Source organism: Erithacus rubecula (assembly GCF_903797595.1).
Source record: "Erithacus rubecula genome assembly, chromosome: 3".
NCBI classification, from domain to species: domain Eukaryota; kingdom Metazoa; phylum Chordata; class Aves; order Passeriformes; family Muscicapidae; genus Erithacus; species Erithacus rubecula.
In genome coordinates this window covers 136504557-136525118 of record NC_136689.1, presented here as the reverse complement: position 1 = coordinate 136525118, position 20562 = coordinate 136504557, and the positions used below count along the sequence as shown (strand labels likewise).

Here is a 20562-nt window from a genome sequence, read left to right as displayed (position 1 = left end):
TCCCCAAATCTCCCTTTTCCGGGGAAAATAAAATGCCACGGGAATGGAGAGCCTTTCAGCGGGGGTGGAGGAGGGATGGAGTCCGGCTGTGCCCCGCCGCGGTCCCGGCGCGGTGCCGCCGCTCCGCCTCGCCGCTGCCCGCAGTTACCGGCAGCGAGCCCCGCGCCACGGCCACGGCGTCACGGGTGGGAGGGGGGCAACCAAACAGGGGAGGGAGGGCAGGAGGAAGGAAAAAAAAAAACCCCATCAAAAATTAAAGCAGGAGAAAGCGGTGCCAAGTGCGGCCGCGGGCGCGGAGCCACGCGCGGCGGCGGCGCCGGCCCCTCCCGCGCCCCGGGCGGCTCTGCCCCCCGGCCCGGAGCCGCGGCTCCTCGGCAGGGACCGCGCTGACAAAATCCCCCGCTCGCCTCTACGTAACGCCCTGTCGAAAGCGGACGCCATATTTTGTGTTGCTGATGTCGACATAGACAAACGTAGACATGTTTCCCCCCCACACCCCTCCTGCTTTTCCCCGTTCACACAAACTTGCGATCGGGAGGCGGCGGGCAGCGGGAAAGGGGCGAGGGGAGGGAGGCTGCATGGCCAAAAATGAAAAATGGAGCTAAAATAATTAGGAGCCCACCCCGAACAACCCTGCCGGCTCCCACCCCGCCGGTCTCCCCCGCCCTCCCCCCACCTCCCGGCCCCGCCGGAGTCCGGGGAACCGGACAGTTTCCAGCGGGAGGAAAAGTTGGGTGCGAGCGGTTGGGGCGGGAGCGCCGGCGAGCGTCCGTGCGCAGGGAGGGGGCGGCTGGGGAGCGCCGCGCACCGGGGGAGGGGGCCCCGCCTGGGAAGTTTCCTACCTGCGCCCAGGGCGGCGGCACCGACTGTCCCGGGCGGAGCGGCACCGGGGCTCCGCTCCGCGCCGCCCGCTCCGTGCGCCGCCCGCGGCCGCGGGACCCCGCGCCCCCCGCCCCCGCCGCGCCGGCCCGCGGGGAACACGCGCGCCCCGCCACGCGCGCACGCACCGGCCCGGCCCCGCCGCGGAAAAAAAAAATAAAAAAAATTAAAAAAAGGGGGGGGAGAAAAAAAAAAGGGAAAAAAAAAAGGGAGAAAAAAAAAAAGAGCCCTCGATCGGCGGGGATCTACGCCAAACCCCACATGATCTCTGACGTCAGCCTGCGTATTTGCATACGATACCACCGCCGGCGCGGCCGCCGGGGTCCCTCGGCGCGGCGGAAAGTTGCGCGCGGGGCCGCGCCGCCCCCATCGCCCGTCCGCCCGGCCGCGCCTCCCGCGCTCAGCCCCGCCAGTTCTGCCCGACCCCCGCCCCTGCCCTGCCCCGAGCGGGGGCTCCGCTGCCCTGCGCTGGCACCGCCGGCCCCTGCCCGGCCCGACCCGGCCCGGGCATCGCCGCTGCCCGCCGCGCTCCCCGTCCCGCCGCACGGGCGGAACCACGCGGACCCTCCCGATCGTCCAGGTGCAGCCGGGGCTCGCAGCGGCGGAACCTCTGCCCGGCCCCGGGCGGTGCGAGCCCCGGGGGATGTGGACCCTTGGTAGAGGGCAGGGAGTGAGGACCCTCGGAGCGGTATCCCGTGGGCTGCACCTCCCCGTGGGGGATGGCAGCGGCTGCACTCTCCTTCTAGGACGGGGGGACGGCACCAGCATCTCTGTATCACATCCCTGCTGGAGAGGCGGCGGGGGCTGACCCCCGCACGGCGACGGGATCCGCGGGTCTGGATGGGGCTGTCCGTTCGTGAGACTGCCCTCGGAAGCGGGACACATTACCTGGGGAGGTGGGAGGCACTTCTTCATCTTCGGCTTGTGATAGATGTTCTCCAAGCCACAGTGTTTTGGGTGGGCTTCAGGCGGTGTTTTTTTGTTGCTTTGAAGAAGGTGGTGTGTATTTCCAAGGGATGCTACCGCAATCTCTGCTCCTCTGCTACAACGCAGGAATTCTTTCCCCAGTTTTAAAATGCAGTTGAACTCTTTGCCTTTCTTCCAAAGAGATGTAGACAGAGAGGACCCAGGCTATTTTCTGTTTACTTCAATGAATTAATTAAAAGAAATAATTCACCGATTGCGTCTTGCTACTAGATAGCAGATCTTCCAACAAGTCCAGGCTAATAAGACTTAAGAGTAGCATAATCTCAGTGTAACTTCAGGGATGTGCTATCTAGATGTGGTATCTTTGATTAGATCGCATTAGATTAATCTTTTAATTGTATACTTTGTGCTCTACAGGCTTTAAATCGCGGCTTGCTTCGGCTCTCACCCTGCCCCAAGTCATCAGCGGGGCGGCCGGGCTGCAGCCTTTAGCCCAGCTGTAACTTCGCTGGGCATCGCTTTGTTCCCTTCCCCGTGTAGGGCTGAGAACTGGGGACTGGCTCGTGTTTGAGTGTCAGACGAGGAGCTCTAAGTTATTGCAACTGAATAATCGCACAAGAACGTAAATATGTCAAAGCAGTGTCAAGAGATTTCTTTTCAGGGATACCCTTATCTGAGTAGGCGTGTTTTTGACTGCCTGACTGAGTATAGTCACTCTCTGTAAGTATTTGATAGCAGGATGGATTCCTTCCTTGCTGCCACCAGCCCCGAGATTCCTGCTAACTTTGCTTTCCAGATGGAAGCTGTTAGGCAAACACAAACTTGGGCATCCCCTCTGCTTTAAGATGCCCCTTAAAGCTTGCTGGCACTCATCAAACTCTGGTGTTCGTCCCGAATGCTCTTGGTGGTTTTGATATTTTTTCAATGGAAATTTCTTTCTCTTTTAAACATTACTGAATATATTTTGTTTAACTTCAGTAGCTCTCCAGCCCTGAAAATATTTCTGATTTTTGAATACTCAGGTGGAAAAAAAAAGTTGTTTTAGGGTGCAAAGATTTTCCCCCAGGGTGCACTTTTTTACTGTCTTAAAGTCCTAAATTCCTTTTCTACGATCTAGAAAAAGAGACAAGCCTAAGTGTTTTTAGTAAGACTACTAAAGTTTTTAGTAAGACTACTAATTTGGTTATAAAATGTTCTTGATACGGCAGATCAGTGGAAAAGCAGGTGGAAAATCATCTGCTTGCTGTTGTCCTAATTGACAGGTACTTTAAGACCTGTTTAGCTGTTTTGCATTTCCAAATGCAGAAGGTTCTTTGACTGATTAGGTGATATGGCAGCTAATGGTGCCTTTCAAGTGCAAAGAAGGGCTGTCAGTGGGAGTTATGTGCAGGATTTCAGACCTTAAGCCCGGATTGTAACAAAGGCAGTTCTCACCTGAGGCCAGTAAGATCCCTACACCAAGTAGGGCCCCCAGTGAGGCTTAGCTGCCTTTCCCAAAATCGTGGATGGTGCCACACAAATTAGGAACTGGAAGGCCATTAAAAGCAAGACATGATTCACTGTATTTAAGATTAAGAGGATGTGGGTTTAAAATTGGAGCAACTGTTATTACTAAGGGCAACTTTTTGAGCAGCTGTGCATTCGATGTTACTGCCAGAGAAGCTGCTCACACTGTGTCACATCTAATTCTAACAACACCTGCTTGTGTCTGACTTGGCATTTTCCCACATAGGGGTACAAAATATAGTGCATGGGGATTGGTTTTGGAAATGTTTTTTGTCTTGGTTATCAAATTCCTCCACTGAATCTTGAGCAGTGGCTGTGTGGCATCTCTACCTGGATCATGTCTTTTGGGAAACTCGTAGTTGATCGGTTAAATTCTGTCAAATTTAATTGAAGTTAAGTGAAATGATCAAAAGTTTACTGAGGAATGGGAGAACAGTGTTTAAGATTAGAGTTTATAATTACAAAAGCCTTGATTCCTTGGGAAATCATGCAATAAAAAAAGTATCAGTGATGAATGCAATTCCAATACTCTTACTAAGTCTCAGTATTCATTTATAAAAACCTAACATTAACGTGATGCAGGATAACATAGCAAAATGGAAATTGCTTTTGCAGAATATGCAAAAGGAAATTTGCAATTTTAAATTTCTTTTGCATAAGGCTTCTCTTTTTAATTAATAACACAATGAAAGCCACACTGATTACAAAGCACAGTGAACATGCATGCACAATTTCCCAGGAAAGTGAGGGCAGAGTACTTGCTTGCTTTAAATCTAGTGCCCTCTCTGTTCCTTCTGTGCACTGTCTCTGGGTTTAAAGTGACATCTGCTCCATAAAGCCCTCAAATGAAGTGGCAGTCTCGTCTGTGAAATAATGCCTTTGGTCAGACATAATGAACTGTGTACTGATATGTAGTTTTCTTATGGTGTGGATATGAATGTCTGACATATGTATTGTCACACACATTTCAGTATTTTTATCTTAATGGTTTCTTTCTGACTGTTTAATCCTGTGAAACTGAAGGCTGAATCAGCATTACAGATCTAATTCTCTGTCTTAGGGGTACAGCTCTGACTTTTGCTCTGAAGATACTGCATAAATATCCTAAAAGGGAATGTACATCCTCTAAGAGCCACAACAGAGGTTTGCAAATAAAATAAGTGTTTTCTCCATGGCTACATGTTTCTCATTTTTATGCTGGCCTAGCTCTATGAGATCAAGTTTGCCTACAAGACCTGGCGTCAAACAGATAGGCTGAGCTTTGGAATGGATGTATTTTCTTCTCCCAGGGCCCTGGCTGGTGGGCCAAGCTATTGCCTTGGAGCTGGTTTTGGGAAGAACCAAACTTAGCTTCTGTCACTAGTTTTACACCTTGTTCTCAGTCTCCTTTTCCACCCCATTCTTCTAACCCTGCATGGGCACAGCGATTTGCTGGCTGTCTGTTTTTAGTTCTAGCTCAGTAGTGCAATTAGGCTTTTTATACAATCAGAAGGAGAAACTACGGTAAAAACAAATAAAAAATAAGTCAGCAGACAAACACTGCTACCTTTTTTCCCTCTCTTGTGGAGTCCTTGATGTCTGTGCTGAGGGCAGGAAGCGGTGCTTGACTGGTGTTGTCAGCACATCAATGGCTGAGAAACAAAGCTCTTTAGCCTGGTGGGTTTTTCTTCCCACCCTAGCAAACCAGCTTTCCAAAGCAAGATTTTTCCTTTGCTAAAATGCTTTGTCGCTCCTATCAGTGTTCTCAATCACCCGTGTGTGCAGATCCAAGCACCGATCAGATGTGCTGTAGCAAAATGAGATGTTAATATGAGTGCGAAGAAAAGGAAAACAATATCGAAGTCTGATCCAATTAAAAGGGCCGATCTTGTGATTTGTACTGCCCCTAACCTGGGGGAAGCTGTCAGAAGGCAAGATGCTCCCCTCCTGGAAGAAGGGCTGATGGGCAAGAGTAGTTGCTAAGCCCGGATGGAAAGAATCCCCTGAACACAACCTCCCTCAGCACTTGCACTCATCGCCTGAGCTTAAGATGGGTCCTGGCAAGAGGCACGCAGGCATCTGTCTTTTTCTGTTTCAAAAACTCCAGGAGAGCTGATCACTTATCACGGGAACCATCTGGCTTATTCTTAGAGAGATCAACAGTTAGTCACTGAATGAACAAGGAACAAGCTGCATTGAAGTCTGCTCTCCCCATTAAATATGAGGACTCAGCCCAAGGTCTCTGAAACACCACGTGCTTTGCCTGCTGCAGGCAGAAGGGAGAGAGATTTAATTCTGCCTTGAGGTCGGTGAGCTGCTGTCATGTGGAAGAGACTGTCTGTGTTCCCCAAGGTCACCTCTGCCAGGGATGGGGAGCCCAGGAGGGAGCAGAGCTGCACTATGGCTGTCTGGAAAGCTTGGCACCACCTGCTCTGCCTCCAGTGTTCACTGCTGATTTCAGTTCCCAAGGGCCAGGGCAAGAGGTGGGAATGGGCTATCATTGTGCAAGAGTTGCTGAGGATGCAGGACCAGGCCAGTGTAGGCTGCTGTGGGCCAGTGAAACTTGAGCCAAGGTGTTTCACTCTTGCCTTTGAGGGGTAAAACTCCACCTTGTCCCTAAAGGGATGCAAGCACATCTGTGTGACTCTGCCCTCTTCGTGCTTCATTAAGAAGGACCATAGAAATAACTGAGCCAGCTCCTTGCTAAAAACTTCTGAAGTCAATCCACTGTACCTCCTGTTGTGTCAGGCAGTTAGTGCTTTAATAAAGCCCTTGGCAGCCTCTGCTTGCCCTCTGCCATTCCTGTCAGGTCCCTGTGAAGGGCGGCTGCCTTTGAAATGCACTGATGGCCCACTGGGCTTTGCTCACCCATCGCTGCCCTGGGCCTCCTGAGCCGAGCAGGCTCCAGACTTTTTTGGACCTATCAGTGACCTGAGAAGCTCGGTGAACTTGGAGAAGCAGCTTGGCCTTCCTTGTGGATGGCCTGCAGATCCCACGTGAATGCTATAACCTTTGCTAAGACTGACAGTTTGGGGATTTTTCTTCTCTTTTCAACGTTTTTTTTTTATTTTTTTCTATTGCTCTTGCTAATTACTAAAGCAATTTTTAAAATTTAAATGAGGGCTTCCTCCCTCACAGCCCATCTGCTGTGAAATCACAGCGCACATCCTTTGTGACAGTTCAAGCATTGCCATGGCAACGTGCTGTGATGTGATCAGCCCTGAGTTATGACCTCACTGCGGGACCAGGCAGCCCAGGGTGCTTTGGCACAAGGAATATAAACCAAGTTCTGTATGAACAAAAGTGGTATCTCGGCTGCAAGCCGGTGGGATTTGTCCTGGCCTAAAAGCCAGGCTAAATCCCTTTCTGGAGCTTTTTACAGGACTTCAGTGCTAGGGCTTGGCGGGGGCATCCGCTTGAGAAATTATCTGTTTGTTTCCATAGAGAAAGTTACTTTCTTTGAGAAGTCTTTCCCACCGGTTTATGGCAGTATTTCAGTAGAAATTCTTTGAATTTTTAAGACTTTTTTTTTGTCCTGTTTTTTTTCCTCCCTGTTTATCCATAGTGCTGGGGACACAACTCTTTCTATTTGGAGGCAGGTGCTGCATGGCCAGTGGCTATGCATGCTTCACCTGTGCTCCCCTGTGGCTTTGCCCCGACCCCATCCAGAAGATAACAGGGCTGGGGTGAGTGGTTTGACTGTCTGAGGCATTCATCTCTCAGCTCCCTGCTGAGCCTGGCGTGAAGGGTGACAAGTTGCAAGCCTTTGTGGACAACTGGAGTGGATTAGTGACCAAAGACTGCCCAGCAGGTGTCATATCCAATGTTATCCATTTCCAATTAACCAAAGACCTGGTTCAGAGCCCCTGGTTCAGGGGATTTTTTTATTTTTTATTTTCTTTTGTGACTCCTGCTGATTTTGGATCAGATTTTAACCGTCAAACAGCCTGCTCTTCAGGAAGCTATTTGCACATGTAACTAATTCACCGAGACAGCTTGTATATTTATCTCTACTGTAGAATGTGTTTCAGAATGTGTCTTTATCTGTCCCTTAGAGTAGAATACAGCATCTTTAGACTGATGGTGCAAAGAGAATTGATGGGGATATTTGGCAGTTCTAGAGGGACTGGTGATACAATTTGCCACCTCTCTGGAGACCTGGAAAGTTTGCAGGCAGCCTAGTTTCTCTATTTTATTTCATGCTGTTTATGAGGGTTTAAACAATACGTGACTATTAAATTATATGTATTAGCTGAGAGGGGTTTTGGGAAGGGGGAAGGGACTCTGGGGAAAAGGATGTAGTTCCAAGTGGCACATTGTGCAGAGAAGTATTTCACAGTGTTAGACTTCCAAGTGTTAAGACATTGTGGCAGTTTTGCATGATGGTATTTTCTAGGGGACCACAGTGGGCCTGCTGTGCCAAGGCCTGTGTGGTGATGAAGAGCACACAGCCCTTGGTTGCTTTGGGTTCCCCTGTCCCTTATGGCAGAGCTGGTACAAAAGACAGTCCCCACACATCTCTTCCTCCCCGTCCATTTCTGAACATATGCAATCAATACAGCCACAGTGCCTTATTGATCAGGCCATTTAGCTTTGCTCTGATGACTCTGCTTTACCTGTTGAATCAGAGAGCTGGCAAATGGTTGCTGTAGTTTTGTCTTTAAGCTGTTTTGGAAAGACAGCCTTGAAGATCTCCATGATTTAAGGCTTGGAACCAAAAGGGGAGCAGAGGGGGAAGGACTCAAGTATAACAATTTTCTCCTTCCAAAACTGTCTTTAAAAATACTCCCTGGTTTAACCTCTTTATGCCATTTGACAGCCTCCAGCAAGTTTTTACAGCTGAGCTACTTTCCAGCCCCAGAAATTGCGGTTCAGCCCCTGAACTATTGAAGTGCAAATGACTTGACCGTAATCTAGGAAGATTCGAGAGAAGCAGGTCAGATGTTACACTAAACACTTATGGCAACATATTTCAACAGCAGGAGGACAGCAGCAAGTTTTACCCTGGTCAGGTTTAATGTGAGAAGATAAAAATCTATTTTCTGAAGGTGAATGTTATAATTTTACTGGTCTTTGGCTGTGCAGGCTCAAAAATACCAATCCTTCTGTAACCCTGTGTAAACCAGGGTGTTAAGGTTCTTATAATATTAACTTCATAAGCTTCACAGCACACTCATAGTGTCAGTCCCTATGGTTATCCCAATTTATTGATGGGGAACCAGAGCTTGAGAAAACTGGGGACAAGGTCTCCAGCAGCTTTAGCTGTGGCCAAGCATTCATAAAAATCAACACTGGGGCTCCTGAGACTTTTGGCAACCCCATGCAAGGGAGTTGTGGCCAGCCAGATCCCTGGAGTCAAAGCGACTGGCTGGGCTGTGCTGCACATTGCTCACCCCATCACTTGCACCAGGAGAAAGGCTTATCTGGGCTTTCTGCAGGTTGAGGTAAATATTTATGAGATTGACCTGAATCTCAGGGCTGGCGGTAGGAATTTTACTGATTTCACAGAAAAGTGCATCTACACCACTCTCAGAATATAAAAGCAGTATCACAGTGCTACAGAAACAATTTGGAGTCTTTATCCTACTGGGGCTCAACCAAGGGTTTGTATCATTTTCTTAGTAGGACACCTGCCCTTAGGTTCTCAGCACATAGATTTTCCCTGCATGCTGGGTAGCTCTAGGATTTTGTTTTGCTGCAAGGCCATGCTAGTAATAGCTCCTCTAAGTTTTGGAAAGCTGTATTTGCAAAGCTGGCTTCTGGATAACATGATAAATTACAGGTTAGGCTATGTGTATTTACTGCAACTAAAAGAAAATGTTTTTTTTTTATCTTGAAAATCCCAAAAAGGCAGCTTTCTCAGTGAAAAATATTTTGTCAAAGTAGCCACCTTAAATGTCACCCTAGACCAATGACAAATTTATGGTGACATTTTTCAACAGAGATGGTTAACTTGTGCTCCCTGTAAAACACTGATTTTCCTGCTCTTTGAGAGTGTCTGGAGGAAAAAAGATACTGTATGTAAAACTTGATTTATAAAAACAATGTGACTATTGCTTCAATCTCTGGGTGCATTTACATTACAAGACACAAATTAAATTTAACATCATGCTGCCAAAAACTGTGTTTTATCCAGGACTGAGCAGACAAGGTAGGATTTAGCTTTTCAGTAAACGGGTGGCATTTTAGGGGGAAGCTTGGAAAAGGTGAGGGGGGGGACGACACATGAAGAGAGCAAGAGATAAAGGTGTATATCTCTATAAAGCCATGGACATACATTTTGCTGCCTATGAACTGTAAATTACTATCTGTATTCAGAAAGACTCTTCCCAATATTAAAAGTGACAAAGATAAGGGAAGCCTTTGCCCCTATATAGTAGATTTTTTTGCAAGAGTTTTTGGAAGTCAATAATAGAAGGAAAAATAAATGCTGGTTTTCTATATGTTTTCCTTAAGGCTCTAATATTGGTGCAGATCTTTCAGAGAAATGCTGGAATCTGTTGTCTGGAGGGGAAGTGGGAGAGGGGTTAATTCCTGTCCAGGTCCTTATCACTGCTTTTACTTATGCCTTAACACATTAATGAAATACATTTAAAAATAATTAGTATGCAAAGGATGATGTGATGGATACCAAATTTGATGCATAGTGGTACAAATGAAGATTAATATTAGTCATATCTGTATGATTTAATGAGGGATATAATGCCACCTGCTGTGTGGTGGAATCAAATTACTGCTTTTTTGGTTGTTTTTGACTAGTTGTGGAAAGAAAATTATTTTAAACTAAGCTAATTTCCCTTTAATGTCTTATATTTGTAATTAAAGATTCACATGTTGCAGTTAAGCATAAATACTGTGTAAAATCACACACAGGAGAGGTCTATGATGTTAACCCACCACTCCCCACAGGATGCAGCACCCAGCAGCTTCTAGTTGAGATTAGTAGTAATTTCATTTTCTTGTTCTCTGGGGACTTGCAAGACATCCCCATACATTTCCCTGCTTTTCTATAGGTACGAAAGAACATCCCTTGGAAGATATGTCTTGGACCTTTATTCACAGAGCAGTGCCAGAAGGAGATGTGTATTCATAAACTTAGTGTGTGGCACTTGCCAGCTCCAGTGCAGGGCTGTCCTGGGTTGGGACATCTCTTTGGTGGCTGCTGCCCCAGCATCTCTCAGGCCAGGGATGCCCTGTGAATCCCAAGAGGGAGCAGTGATGCTCTGTCCTGGTTTGGAGGACAGGTGTCTGCTAAGAAAGGCAGAAATCTCTCTTTGAAATGGAGAATGTGAACTCCCTCCCTCCAAATTATTATAACTTTGAAATTAAGGGGCTCTCAGGTGAAGTTATGGGAATTAGGAATAAATTTCTTTACAAGGAAAATTAAAATAGAAATACAGGATTACAAAGAACAATCCCAAAACACTGACAGAGTCAGAATACAACCTGAAACCCTGTCAGTCAGGGTGTTGGCAGCAGTCCCATTGAATGGTGGCTGCATCCTCCTGCAGTGGCAGATGTGGTTCAGCTGGCGCAGTGCTCCTGTAGAAGGTGCAGTTTTCCTCTGAAGGTCCAGGGATGATGTAGAAAGGTCCATTTTTCCTCTGGAATACAGTAGAAAGACAGATAACTTGCTGTTCCAAATCTCAGTGTTTTATCTGGGTAGGAAAGGCTTGGCTCCTCCCCCTGGGTGGAGCATCTCCCAGTGCGATGATGTAATTATATCAGTCATAGAGTGGGACTGAATGGGCCAGCAGCAGATGATATCTTCCTGGAGGGAGGATGGGTTGTGAAAAGATAAAGATGATTGCCCCACCTCACCCTAAAGATGGCCCATTAGCAGATGGTGATAGAATACACACTTCTGGCCACATCAACTCAACACACATGTGAATCCCAAGAGGGAGAAGTGATGCTCAGAGCAGGAGTCTATGCTGGATGCAGACCACAAGTAGCATCAATAGAAGCCATTAAAACCCAAGCCATATCTTGGATCTGTTGCCACTGAAGACCTTTCTGAGGACTTGGAGTTTTTGGCTAATGGGCTGCTTTGCAGCTCAGGATGGCCAGTGTGGCTGGCTGGGGTGTGCTGTGCCTCCTTGCCATGTCCAAAGGCTGCATGGCCTAACTGCTGGTTGGCATATTGGATATGGCAGACTGGCAAGCAGCAGTAACAAAATGATTCTGTCCCCCAACAAAGTTAATTGAATGAGATTTAGTGTTGCTAAGAGATTTGGACTGCATCCCTCCAACTTCAGGAGATTAGGCTGCCAAGCAGGAGGCACTGCAGAGGGGCTGGCACCAGGCCAGTAAACAAAGCTTTATCAGGATGATATGTTAATATTTGTGTGTACTGTACAATTTAAAAAAATAAAAAGGGGAGGGGCAGAGTGGTGGACTGCCTCATCTGCTGCTCTGGCATAGAAATTCCCATTGAAGCTGATGGTAACACACTAATGCTTCTGTGAAAAATGTTAAGTGATTTCAAAACAGCTTGGTTGCAAAGAAAAACAGATGCCTAATGCAGTCCACCTTCATCTGTGGTCCCAGCAGATCTTACATGGGGAAATATTTGTCTTATGGAAAGGCCCAGAGGCCCCAGCTGACATCAGAGCTGAGTTTGGTGAGGGGCTTCTTTGGGATGCAGCAATGCTGACTCAGCAGGGTGTGGCTGGATTCAGGATTTCACTGCCTGGACACCAAGCTGGCCATGCTTGGGTTCACCATCACTTGAATACTGTGTGACCATATCAGTCTAGCACTGCACTTGAGGTGGAAAACCTCAAGGAAAAGCTCAGCCTACAGGGAAAAAAGTGAACCAGCTGATAAGAAATGCAGGCAGTGGTGAGAGTCTTGGTTTCTTTCATCTGACACAATATGGACAGGGAAAATACCAGGAGCACAGCAGGCTGCATCTTGCCATCTTGCAGGCTGCAGAGGTGCTCCTGAATTTCATCTGAACTTTGGACAATTAAAATGTCAAAGCTGGTGCCAAAATGTATTTTTGTGAATTAATTGCTGTAAAGAAGTTAATGGGAGAAGATGATGGAGTAGTGCTGAAAGTAAGAAACAACAGGATGGTCAGGAGGGAGTTCCCTGTTGGCTTTGCTAGTGGGTGTACCATGGTTGAATAAATGCTTTCTGGAGGTGGATGTGTGTGAGATGTTTGAGAAGGGCCCCTGGCAGTACTCCTGCCTGGTTCTGACTTGCTTACTGCTAATAGATTTTCACTCTGGGGATTTGGGGAAAGTGGGTCTGAGTGTGCTGGATGCTGGAAACACACAGGGATGGGTGTAGAGTGTCACCACTTCAGTGACAGCTGAACACAGCTGAGTCTTATCAGAATCTGTAGTGGTATTTTCATCTGAGGACCACTGCAAATGTGGTACAGCTGGTGTCCATAGCATCAAAGTGTGACAGGGACTTTTCTCACCATATGAAAACTGCAGGATCTGCACAGTTTTTGGGAGAAAGGGGAAGACCTTGGGGTTTCCCGAGATAAAGGACAGCACAGTTTCTGCCCACAGAGCTTAGCAGTTTTAGATATGGTTGTAACACAGGAACTACAGCTTTCCTTTTTTGCCAATAGACAGGTAAAGCCTGGACTGTCCAGATCACACTTTTCCATCTTCCAACTTACTGCCTGCTTTCTTAAGCACTTTGCCTGAAATCCTGGTCCCAGTAAAGCAAAATGGCAAATATCTCATTGGCTCTGGTGGGACAGGTGCTATTTCTCAGCTACAGTGGCACACTTGCCCTCTTCACTGGCTAAACTCTGAACTTACACATCCAGAGGTCACATAAAGACAACACTGAAGTCACAGGAAATCCACATTTTTGGTATAAAGAAAAGCCTATAGGCTGGCACAGTTTGTCTTTTAGGTCACTAACAGGAAGAATAAGGCTTGGGAGCCTTCTGTAGCTCATCCCAGATACAGGTTCAAGTCCAGCCTGATTAAATGCTGTCCTTTGTCTTTCAGCACAGATCAGGTGTGTCTGCAGACAAGTTTTACACTTACATAATGTTTCCTCTTGCCACCCCCCACCTGCCAGTGCTGGGGTGAGGTACAAATGTGACATTGGCATTTGTTGGCTTTGCAGCTGATAACTGGATGAAGATAGATACTTGTGCATGTCCCATTATCTGGCTCTGGAAATAAGATGATGATTCACTCCAAGTGCTTTATCACAGCTCCACATCAGAAGGGAACTATACAGAAAACTTATCTCAGGACTGTCTTCACTTCTTCAGATCTGATTAATTATGTGGATCCAATTTGTTTTAAGTTTTATATTCCTTAATGAGGCTTTTCCATCTGAATAGTCAGTTGTTTGCACAGAAAAACCCCACTTCACATTATTTTTGATTGCCCTAGGCTGCATGTGTCTAATTTTTTCTGCATCCCAGAAAGAGGTCTCTGCAGTATTTTGGGAGGGTTCAGCTTGAGTGCTGACCTTCTTGAGTGCTCGGGAAACAGAGGCTTGCACAGAGCAGCACTCTGTGCTGGCATTCAGCAACAGGCGCTAGAGAGCCTAGAGCTAAACTCAAATTCATCCTGGTGGAAACTTTGTTATAGTGGATGAACTACCTCACTGAAGAAAAGCTGGATTTATCTCCAAACACCACATGTCCCAACTCCATAGGAGTTCAAATGAACTAATCCTAGCAACTTTAAATGATGTAAGGCAACTTTGACTCCAAAAGCCTTTTCTCCTGTCAGTTGTCTCCTGTGACTTTTCTCCATTTGTGTGTCTTTCCGTGCTCAACTGGCATCAGCAGCAGAGGAAGGAAAATAATAACTACAGCAGTCACTGCCAGAGCAAAAAGGGAAGTGTGCAACCTTTTTTTTGTGACATCCAGAGAGGGAAAAACTATGAGCACGAACTTTTGTGCAGAGTTTAATCTTAACATTTCTTCTACTAAGCACTGATGTTGTATTTAAAAAGTCAATCTTAATTGATAAAAACAGACCTTATGTTAAAAGTATTAAAATTATATTGAAAGTATTTTCTCTGGCTTAAGGTACACCAGCAGAAAGTTCTTTGTTCATTTTTTTTTATTTTTTGTCTCTGGGTTGCAAGGATTGATTTACCAATTCAAGTAAAATGCTGGTACTGAGACTATCACCAGGGCTGGCCCCTTGAAATAACAGCTCTTCATTTCTCTCTGTATTTAACTGGAAAGGGCTCCTTGGCAGCACAGGGAGCTCCTCACTGACAGTCTTCTCCTGCTGGGGCTGATGGAATGAGGGGGAATGGAGAAGCTAAACCTCCTTCTCCTCTGGTTTTAATGCCATTTACGAGGAAAGTATCGGAAGTTCTTAGTTTCACATTTTGATCTCATTTCCCATTCGGCAGCTCAGTACAGATGTGGATTTTCCAAGCCATCTGATATGTTTGGATAATAAAAGCCTGTTAGGTCTTTTGGGAAAAAGCTGATATACATTTGCCAACATTTTTGTAGATGTTTTCCAAGCACAATTTTCCAGCTGAACCCCAGAGGGTGGGCAGGCTGAGAGCTGCTGGAGGGCTGTGTGCTTATTTTCATCCATTTTTAATGAGCTTGAAAAAAGCAAGAAAGAAAACAATGCCATTTCCTTGTGACCAACATCTCTAAATGATACAGTTCTGGGGTTTTTACTGAAGACTTTCTAATAAAATCTTCTATTTCCAATAAGATAAAATTCATATATTTTAACCTAGTTTTCTGTTTTTCTGCCAAAACACTGAAAAAGTTGAAAAGCATTGAAATTCTCTTCCCCGTGCAAGAAATGATGAGAGATTCTCTCATGCTCTGAATTAGGAAAAGCAAATTATGCTTTTAGAAAGCCCTTAGAGCAGTCAGTTCCCTTTGAACTCTGGGAGTGGTGATAAATGTGTAGCACTTCTAGAAATAATGTCATAGATGCTAATCCATGGGCTCTCAACAGAACTGTCCCCTCCTGTGTTTTATGGATTTCTCCCACTGAACCAGGCTGGTAGGGTGGCACCCACCACCTTCAGGAGTAGTCCTGGTGTGTGTTACATTTGTCCTGGGGCACTTGGGAGTAGTGAAGCTCTGACCTCTTCTCTGGCATGTCTGGATCTACTCACAAGGTAGAAAAGGTGAGTGTTGATAATAGGTGATCCTGGACTCCCTTCTGTTGGGATGCTCTTGGCACAGGTTCTTGGGAGACCCAGCGGGTATCCATGGGGAACACCCAGGACATGATTTACAGTGCATTTTGGGCCACCTTGCAGACCTATCATGGGATGGTTATTTGTCCAAGGAGATGTACCCTGGTCCTCTGTGTTGCATGCTTGCTTCCCACTCCCTTCTGACATTGAGTACCTCTGCTATTTTTCTGAGAAATATCCTTTCCTGAAACTGATCCTTGTTCTGTCTAGTTTCTTCCTTTGTTTTCAGTAGTCCTGTGGAATAAAACAGAGGAATATAAATTCCTCCTTCATCTTTTCTACCTTCTTTCTTATGACATGTTGTCCCACTGAAAGGGCAAGTGCATTCTTTATAACTGTTCTTCTTGAGCTGAAGAATTTGCACACAGGCTTTGCATGGATTCAGTGCTTGTGGATCTAGAAATGAGCGTGTCCAGATGAATCCAGGGCTCAGCACACACTGATTTTTCAAGACTAGGACTGAAGATACCATTGCTTTATAAGGCTGTGTGCAATGGGACCCACTAGAGAACTCTCACTGGCCTCAGATGTCAAATGGAAACTTCAGCCTCATCACAGTAGAGAAAATTACACAAAAGCAGGTATCTGTTCCCCAAAAAGCTGCTTTGTTTTGCTGAAAAGCTGAAAAGCCTCCTGTGCCTACTGAAGAAGGAAGATCTTTTTTTCTCAGAACTCTAATATCTTTAGAAGATTATTCTCTTACAACCTAAAACCAACAAAGAAACTTTAAACAGTAGGCAAGAAGACTGTTACAAGTGACATAGCTGTAATCTGCAGACTATTTAATCAGCACAATAACACTGAAGATCATGATGCTCTGGCCCTTTTATTCTTTCCTCAGCTGTTCAGTTAATGGACAGATTAATTGGTAGCTGTCAAGCTTGAGCTGAATGTACTGAAGGTTTTTACAACACTGCTCTGTCCACTTGAAGGCAAGAAGTATGATTGGTTTCAGAAAAATGTCAATTAGAAAACAATTTCACAGCTTACTCAACGTGTTATAATTTCACTCAAGGCTTTCTATGCTCCTTGCTCTTTCAATGCTCATCTATTTATTTCTGTTATCTACTTTATTGTAAACTCCAAGAGAACAGACTGCCTCCTTTCTTGTATCCATGCAAAATGCCCACTGCAGTCTGGCTTTCCTTCTTGCAGGAGCTCACTCCAAGGTGCTGCTGCGATTAATGTGAGGGTGGAAAGTTTGAATAACCTCCTTGTAGCTGCTCTGAGTAATGAATGTGTGTGAGGAAGTCCCTGAGGATTTTTCCTATAATAAAGTATTATTTTTCACATTAGCAATTCCAAAATAACTGAACTTTGACTTGGACTTTTCAGTCCATGTTTCCCAGCATTTGTGTTCACTAAGCTGTTCTGCTGCTGAAGTGAAAATCTGGCTCCTGTGAGCCTTGCACAGTCCCAGGAAACAGTGACCAACCCAAGCTGTCTTTTGCTGCTTCATTTTGAGAAGCAGATTTTTTTTTGTTTGCACCTCTATAAACTTCCTGATCACAAAACAGCTTGAGCACATCTCTTCAAAAAGTGTGTAAAAATATTTCAAATAAATAAAGATGCATTTTAAAACCAGATATTTTCAGTTGGTCAAGGAAAACCTGCTTATTAAAGGACAATACTCTTTTTACAGGTATATCACAGTGTGAGGGTATAGGGATGGACCTGGTGAAGTTTAGTGGCTTTTTAGCTTAATTTACAGTCTAACACTTAAGATAAAGTGTTGGAACAGGACCTTGGAGAATTGGACTCTGAGAACAATAACCCTACCCCATATTGGTTTGGGTAAGTCACTCATAATCTCTTGCTACATCAAAAACTTGTCTCTAGAGTGAGGACTGCAGACAGGAGTGGGAGAGGTCTGTGCCATCCTGACTGCCCCTGCTGCTTCTGGATCTGCTGTGCCACCCTGCCCTGGGTGCTGCCTGCCAGGAGCAGGGAGAGGTTTCAGCAGGGTCAGGCAGTGTCTAAGGCAGAACTTGTTACCTGGTGGGCAGAGCTATGTCCTGTATCTGGTGATCTCTATCTGCTAACTCTCTTCTGCAACTTATCTTACCTGCACAGTGACACAGCTGATTTCAGCAGGTTTTGATGCTTCATTAAAACATTAACAGTGCAGTGTCACAGTGTAGTGTGTTGGATGACTCTTACAATGTTTATTCTCTCAGAACTTCTTTCTGAAAGCATTCAACAAGGGCAGAAGAGCATGGTGGAAACGTGGTGACGTTTGAGAGCTGTGGTTGTCCATAGGGTTTGGTCTTGGTACCCATTTAATCTTCCTAAACTGTGCCTGGATCCCTCTGTATCACCACTGTAAGGGGTCCAGCTGATCTGCAGAACCACATCACTTTTATCTGTTTTTTATTAAAAGGCTGAGAAAAGCTGAGATGAGAAAGCCCATGGTGGTACAGGCAGTGGGTGTGGTTGGGTGAAGCCCAGTTGGATGTTCAGTAGTACAGAAAGTTTGAAAAACTTTGGATTAGGCCACCACAAGGATATGGCCTAAATCACCAGATGTGAGGAAAACAAAGTGATGTGCAATGAGTGCTTCCTTGGTGTTTGACTTATCCCACAGAATTTCAAAGCTGTGGATGGTCATGCAAGCTGTGTGTGTGGCAGAGAGGACAAATATGAGTTTACTAGAGCAAGGGATTAGCTGTTCCTGGGGTCAGGGCTCTTCATACAGATTAGCCCAGAGAGGATTTTTGTTTTGTTTTATTTTTGTATAGAATAAAGATTATATTTTAAAAATTCCAACAGATGCTTAACTGTCATGGTATGAATGGCATCACTGGCCAAATGGCCCCAGCTCCTTGCCTTAAACAAGTAGTTTCTTTGAGAATTCATCAGTGAAAAAAAAATTAAAAAAAAACCCAACGGTGTGATATGGAGAGGACAGTGGGGAAGGCTGGGCTTTTCTTCCTCCTAATCTTCATTCAGCACCTAAAACTCCCCCTAGCAGGACCTGCTGCCTCATATGTGGGGAGGGTGTGGGCAGCTTTCCCTGGTCTCGAGCCCCATGTTCTCTCAGGAGCTTTATGGTGGGGGTGAATGCCTTAGTCTCACTTTGCAGGTGGATGCATCAAGCCAGAAATCTTAAGCTTCAATGCCATGACTCAAAGGCAACACCACTGTGCACCTGTGAGCCTTGTGTTTATGTACCCTGCTGTCCTGTGAACTCAGGCCTCCCACTTGGGAATTCACAGTGGGAGTGGGAGCCTGAGGGTGGGATGTGCAGACATCTGCCCAGGCAGAGGGAAATACCCAGGTGTCAGGTCATGATCTTGTGCAAAGCCTCTTTCTTCTAGTAGTTCCTAGCTGTGAGTGGGGAGAGGCTCAGCTCTTTCTTCTGACATGCATAAGATGCTCTTTGAAGGCACAAAGACTCTGGTCCCTGTTTATTCTTCTCTGCCCAGTCACATCTCCAAGGCAGGCACTGACCAGTGGCTCTTCAGGACAGCCTTGGTTTCCTTGCAGAAGCTGGATGTCCCCAAGCCCTCCATCTGCTTGCTCATGGTGTTTTGTTCTTGCTGAAACACACCTTGAAAATACAGAAAGTGGAGACAACTTCTGGTCTGAAAGTCCCCTATGGAGCTACATTCCCATTTTGGGACTATTAAAGGGCTGAGTGTTACAGCTGAGGCAAAATATGAGGGTCAGGAATACTTGAATGTTAGATGCTGCTAATAGGAAAAGTAGGTTAAAAGCTCTCATTTCCTGCAAATCTCTGTCTAAAATGACTTTCCAAGGTGAGGAAAAAAACAGTCAGGCTTGGTTTCTTATGGCTGCAGAGCAGCCTCTTTATTTCCTTCTTCACAGTGTTTTTTCTTTTTCCTCTCCTTTCTTTCTGTCACTGTTCAATCAGGGTAAATCCAGCTTCCCCAGAGAGGGCTGTCCCAAGTCTCACACTCATGCCTCCTTTGGTTCAGTTAAAACCAAAGGGCCTCAGGCCCTTCTCATCTTGAGACCCTCCAAGTTGTTTGGGTTCCCAATGCCCAGATGAAGGATGGCTTCTTATCAGTGATGGTGTGCTTAGCAGGGAAGGGCCTTGGCACACAAGAAAGTTAAAACTTTGGGTGAGAGGTGTTTAAACACTTGGGCAGGATCTTTGGGGATCACATGCAAACTTGCAACTTGGGAAAAGGCCTCTAACCTGTAAATCTCAAATTTTAGCCTAATTTCTAGCCTCTCCAGGTCCTTGTGAACAGCAGCCTGCCCTCCATTGTATCACTGTGCCAGCCTGGTGACTGCATCCTTGCAGAGAATGCCCCCAGTCCCACCAGGCAACCCAGCAGGGGAGACAAGAAGCAATACTGGTCCCAGGACTGGTCTGGGGGATGTGTTCAGTTCCTGGATAGCAGATGAGCTTTGCAGTGCTGCTTACACCTCCCTCAGCCTGGTGGCACAGCCCATTTCCCACCCACCTTATTGTTCTCTTATCCAACCCACATGCCAGCACTCTGATGGTGAAGACACAATGGGACTGTGTCAGAAGTTAAGGGGTGCAACAACACTGCCCTCTCCTCCTCCTCCTCCAGACTGCTGGTTGCCTCACCATAGAGAGCAGATCTGTCCTAGTTTAGGCATAATTTGCCTTATACCTGAATTCAGCCAGCTTTCCACACTACTCCCTCCACCTTCCAGGATGTGGTTCCATCTCCTTGCCTCCCCTGGAGCTGACTTCCCTCCATCTCCTCATGCTGCTGTAAAAGCAATTGAACCTGGTACTGAGCAACTGACTCCAAAACATTCCCTACAATGATCCAAACAGCTTGTATTCTGGGAGAAATACAGATGATGACATTCAAGATGGAATAATTACGTAGTGGAGTCTTGCAATATTTATGTGAAAGGTTATTACAGTAGAGCTCCAAATGTTAGCAAAATCACCTCAGGAAAACAGCATGCAGGGTTTGCATGTCTCTCCCCCTCTCTCATAATGCTCACTCATGTTTATGTGCAGACTTATATGGGTTTTTATTGCTAATATCCTTCTCATTAATAGCCCTTCTGAGTTTTATGGTATATCTTTTTGGCACAAAATCAATTGAGAGTTTCCAATTACGTTTACAGAGAGAAGATGCT

At 45.9% G+C, this 20562-nt stretch overlaps 1 protein-coding gene and 1 long non-coding RNA gene across 4 annotated transcripts in view; one reads left to right on the top strand and one right to left on the bottom strand.

Annotated features, from left to right (window-relative positions):
* ZHX2 (zinc fingers and homeoboxes 2) overlaps positions 1–1045 on the bottom strand; it is a 72941-nt gene extending 71896 nt beyond the window's left edge. For all 3 annotated transcript variants that reach the window (XM_079299785.1, XM_079299786.1, XM_079299784.1), the window contains exon 1: positions 843–1045. The gene's annotated coding sequence lies outside the window, so the exon portion shown is untranslated. The remainder of the gene's footprint in view (positions 1–842) is intronic.
* A 5569-nt stretch (positions 1046–6614) lies between these two features.
* Positions 6615–14820, top strand: LOC306799172. Its single transcript, XR_013773544.1, has 3 exons — positions 6615–6977; positions 8111–8227; positions 14072–14820. It is a non-coding gene; the product is annotated as an uncharacterized lncRNA (long non-coding RNA).
* Positions 14821–20562: the final 5742 nt, after the last annotated feature.